We start from the raw sequence: 13,155 nt of genomic DNA on the forward strand, positions 1-13,155 counted from the left end.
AGTTTCGCCTGGTATGGCTTCTTCCGGGGCTTACCGGCGTGTTGGGATACGTGTCTTTTATACAAAAATTATATGTACAGAACTAGAGATGAGCGAACACACTTGTCCGAGCTTGATGCTCGTTCGAGCATTAGCGTACTCGTAACTGCTCGTTGCTCGGACGAATACTTCGCCAGCTCGAGAAAATGGCATCTCCCGCCGTTTTGATTTTTGGCGGCCAGAAACAGAGCCAATCACAAGCCAGGAGACTCTGCACTCCACCCAGCATAACGTGGTACCCTTATACGTCGATAGCAGTGGTTGGCTGGCCAGATCAGGTGACCCTAGAATAGACTAGCCCCTGCCTGCGCTGCTCGCATCATTCTCTGTCTGGATGCCATTAGGGAGAGAGCTGCTGCTGCTGCTGCTGCAGGGATAGCGTTAGGCTGTTATATTAGCTTACTGTTAGGCAGGAGTGAGTCTTGTTTGCTTGTGGCTGGGCTTGCTGGCACTAGTAGTGCAGCTAGTACCATATTGTGAGGAATTTGCAGGGAGACTTGCGAACGTTATATTTAGCTATTAGTGACACACATATCCATCTCAAACACCTAAGTGGGACAATTTATTAGGGGTTTGATTGAATTAGGCACAGTCTGATGATTTTTTTTTTTTCCAAAACTTAAAGTGACTTAAAATCCAGTTGTTGTGTGCTTTCTGTAGGTTAGAAACTAGGCATACAAGAACCCAACCGGCTTTCTTAGGCCTACAATAGCGTTATATATATATATTTTTTTATTTGTTGTTGATTTGCGTGTGGCTGGCCTTGCTGGCACTAGTAGTGCAGCTAGTACCATATTGTGAGGAATTTGCAGGGAGACTTGCGAACGTTATATTTAGCTCTTAGTGACACACATATCCATCTCAAACACCTAAGCGGGACAATTTATTAGGGGTTTGATTGAATAAGGCACAGTCTGATGATTTTTTTTTTTTTCCAAAACTTAAAGTGACTTAAAATCCAGTTGTTGTGTGCTGTCTGTAGGTTAGAAACTAGGCATACAAGAACCCAACCGGCTTTCTTAGGCCTACAATAGCGTTATATATATATATTTTTTTTGTTGTTGTTGATTTGCTTGTGGCTGGCCTTGCTGGCACTAGTAGTGCAGCTAGTACCATATTGTGACGAATTTGCAGGGAGACTTGCGAACGCTCTATTTAGCTCTTAGTGACACACATATACATCTCAAACACCTAAGTGGGACAATTTATTAGGGGTTTGATTGAAGTAGGCACAGTCTGCCTTTTTTTTTTTTTCAAAACTTAAAGTGACTTAAAATCCAGTTGTGTGCTGTCAGTGTAGGTTAGAAACTAGGCATAAAAGAACCCAACTGGCTTTCTTAGGCCTACAATAGCATTATATATATATTGTTGATTTGCTTGTGGCTGGCCTTGCTGGCACTAGTAGTGCAGCTAGTACCACATTGTGACGAATTTACAGGGAGTCTTGCGAACGTTCTGTATAGCTCTTAGTGACACACATATCCATCTCAAACACCTAAGTGGGACAATTTATTAGGGGTTTGATTGAATTAGGCACAGTCTGCTTTTTCTTTTCCTCTTTTTTTTCAAAACTAAAAGTCATCAGGCACAGCACAAAATCCTGTTGTGTGCTGTCAGTGTAGCTTAGAAACTAGCCATAACAATAGGATAGCATCGTTTTCTTAAAAAAACAAAAACACAAAAAACAGAGAAAAAATATTTACAGTTTACACTTTAATTTTGAAAATGTTGAACCCGAGGGCTGGGGTAGAGGACGAGGGCGTGGGCGTCCCACTACTGAAGGGGTCAGAGGCCGTGGTCCTGGGCGGGGTGAGACACCACCTGCTGATGAGGGAGCAGGGGAATGCCGCAGAGCTACACTCCCAAGGTTCATGTCTCAAGTTACTGGGACCCGTGGTAGAGCACTGTTGCGGCCAGAACAGTGCGAACAGGTAATGTTGTGGATTGCAGACAATGCTTCTAGCCATTTGTCCACCAGTCAGTCTTCCACGCAGTCCACCCATGTCACCGAAATCAGCACTCCTCCACCTCAGCCTCCTTCCCCCCCAGTCTGCCCCCTCCCAGGAAAATTTGGCATTTGAACTGGCATACTCTGAGGAACTGTTTTCTGTACCCTTCCCAGAGTCACAAACCACTTTGCTGCTGAGCTCTTTTCCAATGCCGAGGTTTTCCACCGGTCACAGTCTGTGGGTGATGATGGCATTGTTGACGTAGTGGAAGAAGTGTGTAAAGAGGTGTCGGACGATGAGGAGACATGGTAGTCAGACAGTGGTGAAGTTGTTGTCAGCGCAGGAAGTCCGAGGGGGGAGCAGACTGAGGGATCGGAGGATGATGAGGTGGCACACTCAAGCTGGGTTGATAGGCCGGGTGAACACGGTGCTTCTAAGACGGTGGCGAGTCCTCGACGAGAACAGGTTGGAAGAGGCAGTGGTGGGGCCAGATGGAGAGGCAGTCTGGTGCATCAGCGCCAAATGTTTCACGTAGTGAAGCTCCCATGGCGAGGGCTAGATTTTCAGAAGTCTTTAAAGAAACACCGGATGACCGACGGACTGTAATGTGCAACCTGTGCCACACCAGGATCAGCAGGGGTTCCACCACTACCAGCATAACCACCACCAGTATGCGCAGGCATATGAATGCTAAACACCCAACTCAATGGAACCAAGGCCGTTCACCTCCAGCCGGGCACACCACTGCTCCTTCCCCTGTGTCACCTGCTGCCTCTGCTAGTCAGCCCCCTGCCCAGGACCCCGGCCCAGACACCTCCCGTGCGAAAACCACACGTCGCCTCCTCGATCCTTTACAGCATCCACCAATGTCTCCATGTGCAGCGTTTAGCTCTCCATACCCCAGACGCTGGAGCGCAAGAGGAAGTACAGTGCAACCTATCCACACGCCCAAGCCCTCAACGTCCACATCTCCAAACTGCTGAGCCTGGAGATGCTGTCCTATAGGCTGGTAGAGACAGAGACCTTTCGCAACCTCATGGCGGTGGCCGCCCCTCGGTATTCGGTCCCCAGCCGCCACTACTTTTCCCGATGTGCCGTCTCAGCCCTGCACTAGCACATGTCAGACAACATCATCCGTGCCCTGACCAACGCCGTTTCTGACAAGGTCCACCTGACCACGGACACGTGGACGAGTGCTGCCGGGCAGGGCCACTATATATCGCTGACGGCACATTGGGTTAACTTGGTGGAGGCTGGGACCGAGTCTGACCCTTGGGCTGGTCATATACTACAGACGCCAAGGATTGCGGGGCCTACCTCGGTCCAAGTCTCTCAGGCCTACTATGCCTCCTCCTCCCACCCCTCCTCCACCTCCTCCTCGAATTACCATCCGTGTGCATGGCGCCATCAGTTGGTAGCTCTAGGCACAGCAGCAGTGCCGTCGCTAAGCGACAGCAGGCAGTGCTCAAACTGCTGAGCCTAGGCGATAAAAGGCACACCGCCCAAGAGCTATTACAGGGCATCACGGCGCAGACTGATCTGTGGCTGGCACCGCTGAACCTAAAGCCAGGCATGGTTGTGTGTGATAACGGCCATAACCTGGTGGTGGCTCTGCAACTCAGCAGACTGACACATGTGCCATGCCTGGCCCATGTGTTAAATCTCATAGTTCAGCGGTTCCTCAAGACATACCCCAATCTGTCTGATTTGCTCACGAAGGTGCGCCACATCTGTGCACATTTCAGGAAGTCCAGCAAAGATGCTGCCACTCTCAGGGCAGCGCAGCGCCGCCTCCAACTGCCCGCTCACCGACTGTTGTGCGACGTGCCCACGAGGTGGAATTCAACATTAACCATTTTATCCAGAGTTTACCAGCAGCGCAGAGCGATTGTAGACTGCCAGATGTCAACTTCCACCAGAACTGGTAGTCAGGTCAGTCAGCTTCCTCAAGTCTACAATGAGGAGTGGACGTGGATGTTTGATATCTGTCAGGTGCTGAGTAACTTTGAGGAGCCAACACAGATGGTAAGTGGCGATGCCGCCATCATCAGCCTCAGCATCCCGCTGCTTGGCCTGTTGAAAAACTCTCTGGTCAGCAAGATTCCCTTGTTGATAGCCAAAGCACCCTCACGTCTGTTTCTCAGAGGAGCGCATATTGGAGGAGGTGGAGGAGGAAGAGGAGGAGAATGTTGGCGAGACAGAAGAGAGGAGCATTGCTCAGTCCTTCACTGTTCAGCGTGTATGGGCAGAAGAAGAGGAGTTGGAGGAGTTGGAGGAGGAATTGGACAGTTAGGCCAGTGAGGGGAGTGAATTCTTGCGCGTTGGGACTCTAACGCATATGGCAGATTTCATGCTAGGCTGCCTATCCCGTGACCCTCGCGTTCAAAGAATTTATTCCAGCACCGATTACTGGGTATTCACTCTCCTTGACCCACGGTACAAGCAAAATCTTTCCACTCTCATCCCTGGAGAGGAAAGGAGTGTGAGAATGCATGAATACCAGCAGGCCCTGGTGCACAAGATGAATCAGTATTTCCCTTCTGACAGTGCTAGCGGCAGAGGGCGTACTTCTGCGGGACATGTAGCGAGGGAGAGTAGGCGAGCAGGAAGATTGTCAAACACTGGCAGGGGTATGCTTTACAAGGCCTTTGCCAGTTTTATGTCACCCCAGCAACACACCTCACCTGTCCCCAGTCTCGGTAGAGTAGGGCTGATCTTTACAGAAAGATGGTGAGGGAGTATGTAGCTGACCATACCATCGTCCTAAATGATCACACAGCTCCCTACAACTACTGGGTTTCAAAGCTGGACATGTGGCACAAACTGTCGCTGTACCCCTTGAGGTTCTTGCCTGCCCTGCCGCTAGCGTGTTCTCTGAGCGGGTTTTCAGTGCAGCTGGTGGCATCATCACCGATAAGCATAAACGCCTGTCGACTGACAGCGCTGAGAGGCTGACGCTTATCAAGATGAATAAAGCCTGGATTTCTTAGGATTTCCATTTTCCACCAGGTGAAAGAAGCTCAACCTGAATAATGTATGCACTCCTCCTCCTCATTTTCCTCCTCCTCCTCTTTGTACACTAAAGCAGAGGAAACTGGCTATTTTTTTCCAGGGCCAAATGGCTCTAGCTATAGTACTCTATGTATTTAATTTTTCTGGAGGGCCACCTACCCGGCCCTCTGTTTTTTTGTTTTTTTTAAACTTTTTTTATTGATTTTATATTTTGCATTGCAAATATAAGTACACCAATGAGCATTTAAATATCAATGATAATTCAGTTAACAAAAGAGAGCATTTTGCTCCAGAAGTTTCCTTCGATGGAGGGAAAAAGGGGGGGTATGGGTTGGGGCTGGGTATTGGTAGTGGTGGGGTTGGAGTTGGTTCTGGGGAGGGAGTGGAGAAGGGGAGGGTTGATGGGGGTGTATCTTTTCTATATACAAATGAGTATTTATTATGTTTTTCAAACATTTGAGTTAATAACAATAAACAACCAAATATTTTAAACAATTTTTGGGAGTGCCACATACAGACACAAATCTATTTAATTTTTCTGGAGGACCACCTACCTGCTCCTCTGGTTTGAAAACTTTTTTGGACTGCCACATACAGGCACTATCCAAATTTAATTGTCTCCATAGCAGCCTCCCAAAGTCGTCCATATAGCTGCCTCCATACATCGTCCCCTGAGCAAACGAGCTGTGTCAGGCAGAATTTTGGGTTGTTTTCATGGCTTCCACATCAAACTTGTTAACTTTGTTGCCACCCTGCTGTGTTATCCACAAAATATACTGGCAAACTTTTATCATTTACCTACATTATTTCAGGGCTTCTTGCGCATCTGTTTACATTCCCCTCACCCGACATAACCCAAACTTATAAGAACACTACTACACTTGATCTTATACAAAAGGTTCTTAGAAGTGCTGTTTGGGGAGGAGCCGAGAGACAGGGACTTGGACAGGTGAAAGCTCGCCTGGCAGCGGACCGCCAGTTCCATCCCAAGATCCAACTAACATAGTTTTAACTGCAGCACCTTTAATCTACTACTAGTTCACTGCCTCCATACATCGTCCCCTCATCAAACGAGCTGTGTCAGGCAGAATTTTCAGGTGTTTCACCAGATACATAATGGAACTCGGCGCATCTGTCGCCGCCATGCTGGAGACCTGAAGTTGCAATCATAGCAGCGCAATATGGATGCCCCATGCTGTCGCTCTTAATCATGGAACCATTTCCGAAAAAACTATTAAAAATAGAACCGCTATGCTATTCCATTATTCCTAGATGAAATATTCAAATGACCCCTCCTGCTTTGAAAATTATAATTTTTTCAAAGTAAACGCTTCTGGCCCCCAGGCCCATTTTGGGTGGGGAGGAGCCGAGAGACAGGGGCTTGGACAGGCGAAAGCTCGCCTGACAGCGGACCTCCAGCTCCATCCCAAGATTAGGCAGCCTCAGAGGCATCCATGCATACTGCCCCTGCTGTTTCCTGTCTGTTTTGCCTCCACGATCCACTGATGTGTAGATTGTAAAGTTGCATGTGAAATGTTTTTTAATGGAATATGAGAAATGTTCTGTACATATAATTTTTGTATAAGACACGTATCCCAACACGCCGGTAAGTCCCGGAAGAAGCCATACCAGGCGAAATTCGGAGGCGGGCATATGTTACCAAGCGTGTTTTTATACATAAGGCCTTTTTATTCTTGAATTCTTGTGAGTATTTCCAATAAAATAGTTTTTAACAAACTGGGAAAATACTGCACCATCGTTTGTCCTTTCTTCTCACTTTGAGCAGCAATCAGGAGAAGAGACGAGGAGAACGGAACAATAGTGGAGGAACAAGTTCCCCGGCGGGAGGAATAGGCAGTAGCACAGAAGCTACGAGTTACCTCCGAGACGCCTAGGAGAGATGCCGCGCTGAAATATTTAACTTCATAAGAGGACTTTAATGTTCTACATATACAAGTTAAGACTGTCTTCGTGAGTACTGAACTTTTAGATCGGAAAGGTACCACGTTTTTTCTTTTTTTCTTATTGAAGCAGGTGAACGTAGAGGCGGAGGATTGATTGAAATGTATTAATAACGCAGTGGTTTTTTGGATCTTTTAACCTTTATCCTCCTTGCGCCGTTCCCCCTTGTTTATTCTCTCTGTTTGCAAGTACGGGGAATCATATTGTTGTTTACTGTAGAGAAGTTGATGACCTGGATTCATAGATCAAAAACAAATACTTTACTGTGTAGGGACACTGAAATAATTACTTGTAATCTATAAGATAAAAGTAACCACTTCAGCTTACCCCTTTCCTCAATAGGTGAAATCTGTGCACACATGTAAGTTGAAGCCATCACTATGCCAGAATTGTTACTGGCTGGACTCCAGGATATCCATATGTTTAAAAAAAAAAAAAATTCCTGCACCATGTTAAAAGTTTTCAAATCCTTATTCTTCAGACATGAAAAATGTCCATACAGCAAGTATAGCTGATGCGTTTCGAGCCCTTAAATGGCTCTTAGTCGTAGTCTAACTTGCAATACATGAACAAACATATATATATATATATATATATATATATATATATATATATATATATATATATATATATATGATATATACAGTACACACCAAAAGTTTAAACAAACCTTCTTATTCAAATAGTTTTCTGTATTTTCATACAGATTATAGATTCCCACTGAAGGCATCAAAACTATGAACTAACACATGTGCAATTATATACTCCACAAGAAACAGCTGTTTGTTAACAAACAACTGAAAATATGTCTTATATTCTAGATTATTCAAAGTAGCTACCTTTTGTTTTAATAACTGCTTTGCACACTCTTGGCAATCTCTTGATGAGCTTCAAGAGGCAGTCACCTGAAATGGTTTTCCAACAGTCTTGAAGGAGTTCCCAGAGATGCTTAGCCCTTTTGCCTTCACTCTGTGGTCTAGCTCACCCCAAAGCATCTTAATTAGGCTCAGGTCTGGTGACTGGAGGCCAGGTCATCTGGCATAGCACCCCATCACTCTCCTTCTCAGTCAAATAGCCCTTACACAGCCTGGAGGTGTGTTTGTGGTCATTGTCCTGTTAAAAAAAATAAATGATGGTCCAACTAAACGCAAACCAGATGGAATAGCATGCCATTGCAAGATTCAGTGGTAACCATGCTTGTTCAATATACCTTCAATTTTGAATAAATCCCCAACAGTGTCACCAGCAAAGCACCCGTACACCATCACACCTCCTCCTTAATGCTTCCCGATGGGAACCAGGCATGTAGAGTCCATTCATTGGAACCAAAGATCTCAAATTTGGACTTTCTGACCAAAGCACAGATTTCTCCTGGTCTAATGTCCATTCCTTGTTTTCTTTAGCTTATACAAGTCTCTTCTGCTTCTTGCCTATCCTCAGCAGTGGTTTTCTAGGAGCTATTTTACCATGAAGGCTGCTTCACACAGTCTCCTCTTAACAGTTGTTGTAGAGATGTGTCTGCTGCCAGAACTCTGTGTGGCATTGACCTGGTCTCTAATCTGAGCTGCTTTTAATCTGTGATTTCTGAGGCTGGTGTCTTGGATGCACTTATCCTCTGCAGCAGAGGTCACTCTTGGTCTTCCACTCCTTGGGCGACACTTTCAAAGTTTTCCATACATTTTTCAGACTGACTGACCTTCATTTCTTAAGGTAATGATGGCCACTCTTTTTTCTTTACTTAATTGCTTTATTCTAGCCATAATACAAATTCTAACAATCTATTTAGTGGGAATACCAGCTTTGTATCTACGTAACTTCTGCACAACACAACTGATGGTCCCAACCTCATTTACAAGGCAAGAAATCCCACTTATTAAACCTGACAGGGCACACCTGTGATTTATAAACCTCTTCCGGTGACTACCTCTTGAAGTTCATCAAAAGAATGCCCAGAGTGTGCGAAACAGTAATCTAAGCAAAAGGTGGCTACTTTGTAGAACCTAGAACCTAAGACATATTTTTAGTTGTTTCACACTTTTATGTTAAGTATATAATTCCAAGTGTGTTAATTCATAGTTTTAATGCCCTCAGTGTGAATCTATAACAAACACCTCACCTAATGGATGCTTCCAGATCACTTGATACTCCTGCCTGCTTCATCATGATGGTAAAAGTCCTACCATCATAAAACAAACTACCATCTATGCAATTAATGCATACCGTATATAATAATCGAGTATAAGCCGACTTGAATATAAGCTGAGGCATCTAATATTACCACAAAAAAATAAGAAAACTTATTGACACAAGTATAAGCCGAGGGTATGAAATGCATTAGGCTCCCTGAGTAATGAAATGCATTAGTTAATGCAGCATTGATGGTAGTAATATTAAATTGCTCACAACACATTAAAAGCAGAATCCTATTACCAGCTTCTATACCCTTCCATGTACGTTTACTACACCACTTTAAGCCATAGTTCAGTAATTTTAGATGTTAATGTGCAGATGTAACAGTCCTTGTATACGCATGTTAGCAGCACAGACAGACAGACAAGAGTGTCAGGGCTACACTTGTTCTACTTGAGCACAGTCCGTTTATTATGTCCTGCAGATAGTGAGCAGTGTAGTTGCTCAGCAGGGAGTAGTGTATCTAATTTTTACAAGACTTGTATAAGAGTTAGAACTTGAAGTGCAGTTAAAACACACTTCAGGTACCTGCAGAACCAGCTCCTCTGCTGTATTCATCTTTTGACTACACACATACCATACTGCCCAACTTTTGTTGAGGAGAAAGAGATTTTTTTACCAAGTGTCATCTCATACCGCATAAATGACACCTTAAAGAGGGCCAGTCACCCAGAAATTCGGCACTAAATGTTACTAAAGTAATCAGCTCCTAGTGCTAAACCAAACGCAGCGGTGTTACACAGAAACCTCTGATAACTCTAACTAACATCGCCGCGCTGTACACTACAAACGCCGGACCGCTCTTAAAGTGGCGTATTCATGAGGGGGTGGGATTGTGGGCATGACACACGGCAGTCACCACGGCCTATGGAACGAGCGGGGCGGTCAGGGGAAGAGGGACCGCCCCCTCATGAATACGTCGGACCCCTTTGAGAGCGGTCTGGCGTTTCTAGGGTACAGCACAGCGGTGTCTGTTAGTGTTATCGGAGGTTTCCGGTAACGCTATCAGTATAGCACTGCTGCGTCTGTCTTAGCACTAGGAGTAGCTTACTTTAGTAACATCGCTGGGCGCGTTCACACGGTGCGTTTTGCCTGCGTTTTCATTGCGTTTGAAATGCATTACAGCAGCTGAGAGGCGATTTGCCTAATTAAATTTACAGAGTGCGTTCTGTAAACGGAAACGTTAACAGTAATGTAATTAGGCAAATCGCCTCCTCAGCTGATGTAATGCGTTTCAAACGCAATGAAAACGCAGGACATAACGCAACGTGTGATCGCGCCATCCTAGTGCTGTTTTTCAGGGTGACAGGTCCTCTTTCCACAGCTCCGCACACAAAATTATAGAAAAGTTATTGGCCTCAAAGTATGGCAAAATGAAGAATTTTTTTTCCACAAAAGATTTACATTTTTTTAAAAAATCTAAAACACAATAATTCTTTTCAATGTTACCATTTTTAGGACAGTATGGTCTTTTAAACAATTTTTTTACATGTTTTATATTTTTTGCGAGAAGAGTTGTTCTTTTTAGTGTCTTACTTTAGAGTGCAGAACTTTTTTTTATCACTCTTTAGGGAATTTTTTTTTAAAGGTATTTATTAAAAATGATCTTTTTTCAGAAAGTTTTTTCCTTTTTTTTTCCTGGCGTTTACCGTGCGGGTCCAGTAATGATTCTGTTTTATTATACAGATTGTTACGGACGCGGCAATACCAAATATGTGGCGGGTTTTTGTGTGTTTTATACTTTATTAAAGGAAACCTACCATTTAGAATGACAGGAGTAAGCTGTAAGTACCGAGCACCAGCTCAGGGTGAGCTGGTGCCGGTACTTACTTTTGTTAGTGTTATAAACCGCGGTATCGCGGTTTTAACACTTTTTAAACTTTAGAGCAGAAGAGGCTTCGGTGCTGCGTGCGCACGATCGTGCGCGCGCCTACATAGGAAATACCAGAGATGTTGAGCGCGCAGCGCCGAAGCCTCTCCTGCTCTAAAGTTAAAAAAGTGTTTAAACCGTGATACCGCGGTTTATAACACTAACGAAAGTAAGTACCGGCACCAGCTCACCCTGAGCTGGTGCTCGGTACTTGCAACTTACCCCTACCATTCTAAATGGTAGGTTTCCTTTAAGTGTTTTTATGGGAAAGTGACATTTTAGGGGCTTATATTTTTATGTATTTATTTTTTATTTATTCTAATGTGTAGTGTTCAGTGTTTTTACATGTTTTTACTTTTCCATACTTGAACTCGAACCAGCGATGCTCTGATACACTGCTCTACAATACTTTTTCATTGTAGAGCAGTGTAAACTGTCTGAGCATGCAGACTGGCAGGGACGTTGGGCAACTCCGGGGCACATGCCAGTCCTCAGAGCTGCCCAGAAGAGGATTGGATCCACCGGTTAGCGGCGCGGGGGATCCGATCCATAGCAGGAACCCCCTCACATGCCGCGAGTCGGCTCCGATCGTGGGTGTTAGAGTACGGTGACATTGCGATTATTTCAGGGCTTGTACGTCACAATGCTGACATACAAGTCCTGATAGAGGTCTCCTGTCACACAGCTACAGGTTACTGTGGGGGTCAGGCTGTGTCCTACCTCATCCCTGCTGTGCAGATGCTGGATGTCTGTAGCTGCTGGAGGAGGGGCACATCATACAAGGTGCTGCTATCTCTCTTCTGTGCAGCTCCCTGCTCCACAGCTTCAGGAGAAGGAGCAGAGGAGTCTGCAGGGTCCATGACCAGGTCACACAGCAGCCGCTCTCCTGGTGACCCCCCTTCCCTGATTATTCCATTTCACACATCCCACGGCAGCTCACACAGGGGGGAGGAGGGGTGGCCCGGGGGAGGAGAAGGGGCTGTGCTCTGCCATGCCCTGCTGTGCAGGGAGCAGAGCTCAGGATCTGAAGACACAGCAGCCACTCTGCAGGTGACCCCCCCTCCTCCTCACACATCCCTTGGCACAGCTCACACAGGGGGAGGGGCGGCCCGGGGGAGGAGAGGGGCCATGCTGTAATGTGAGCTCAGACTTCACAGCAGCCACGTTGTCTCCTCTGTCTCTGCAGCCGATGTATCCCGGGACCAGGAGACGGGACTCAGTCTCTTGGACCGGGACAATGCAGAGCAGAGCGTGACATTCTCTTAACCTCCCGGGGCGGCGGGACACGGCTAAAAAAACGTGACAGTCCCGCTGAAAGCGGGACGGTTGGGAGGTATGCACATACAGCTGCTGTAACTTGGACTGCTCTTCCCCTCTGCAGACACAGTCTCCTGTGTTTACACTGCTGACCTCACCTGCCGACCTTCCTGTCTGCTTGATCCTCCATATGCACTCCTTCCCAGGCTGGCAAAATGGTGCTGTATCTGCCCTGTTTGCAGGCTCACCCTTGCACGTACTTGAGCTCTGTTCTTGTTAGCTTTATATATATTAATATTGTATGTATACGAAATAGTTGCTAAATGGTCCGATGTATCTATTTTGTAATAGAATTGAAGACAGTAGTTGTGCTATGTGTAAGGTATAAAAAGATTGAGAGGTTACTAGCCAGCAACACCCCGGAAGAAGCCGTGGTAGCGAAACCCTGGGTCGGGCGAACTAGCGAGTCTGGCGTCCACATGGTGGATTTTATTTGCGCATGATTTTATTCTATTTTGTGAGTATGTTTTAGGAAAATAAATTCCATATATTTGAACATACTACCCTATCTGCTGCTTAATCTCTTCTATAGTAGCTGTACACTATTTGGCTAAAGGATGCAAGAAAACGCAGCTTAAAACTGTCTGAATAGCGATCTATTCCCATCCAAATACCGTTTGTGTGGAAGTGTACTGAAGAATTTGGAACATAGTTGGGAAAAGAGTGAAATCGTCGATTTATCAAAGGATATATAAAAGGACACACAAGGAGCTCCGGTCAGACTGTTTTATTTTTACTAATTGCCAGGTGTAGAACTGCGTGACACCACTGTTCCCTGCACATGTGGTATGATGTAGCATCACTCGTGGATGCTGA

Source organism: Engystomops pustulosus, chromosome 5 (genome assembly GCF_040894005.1).
Source record: "Engystomops pustulosus chromosome 5, aEngPut4.maternal, whole genome shotgun sequence".
Lineage (NCBI taxonomy): Eukaryota > Metazoa > Chordata > Amphibia > Anura > Leptodactylidae > Engystomops > Engystomops pustulosus.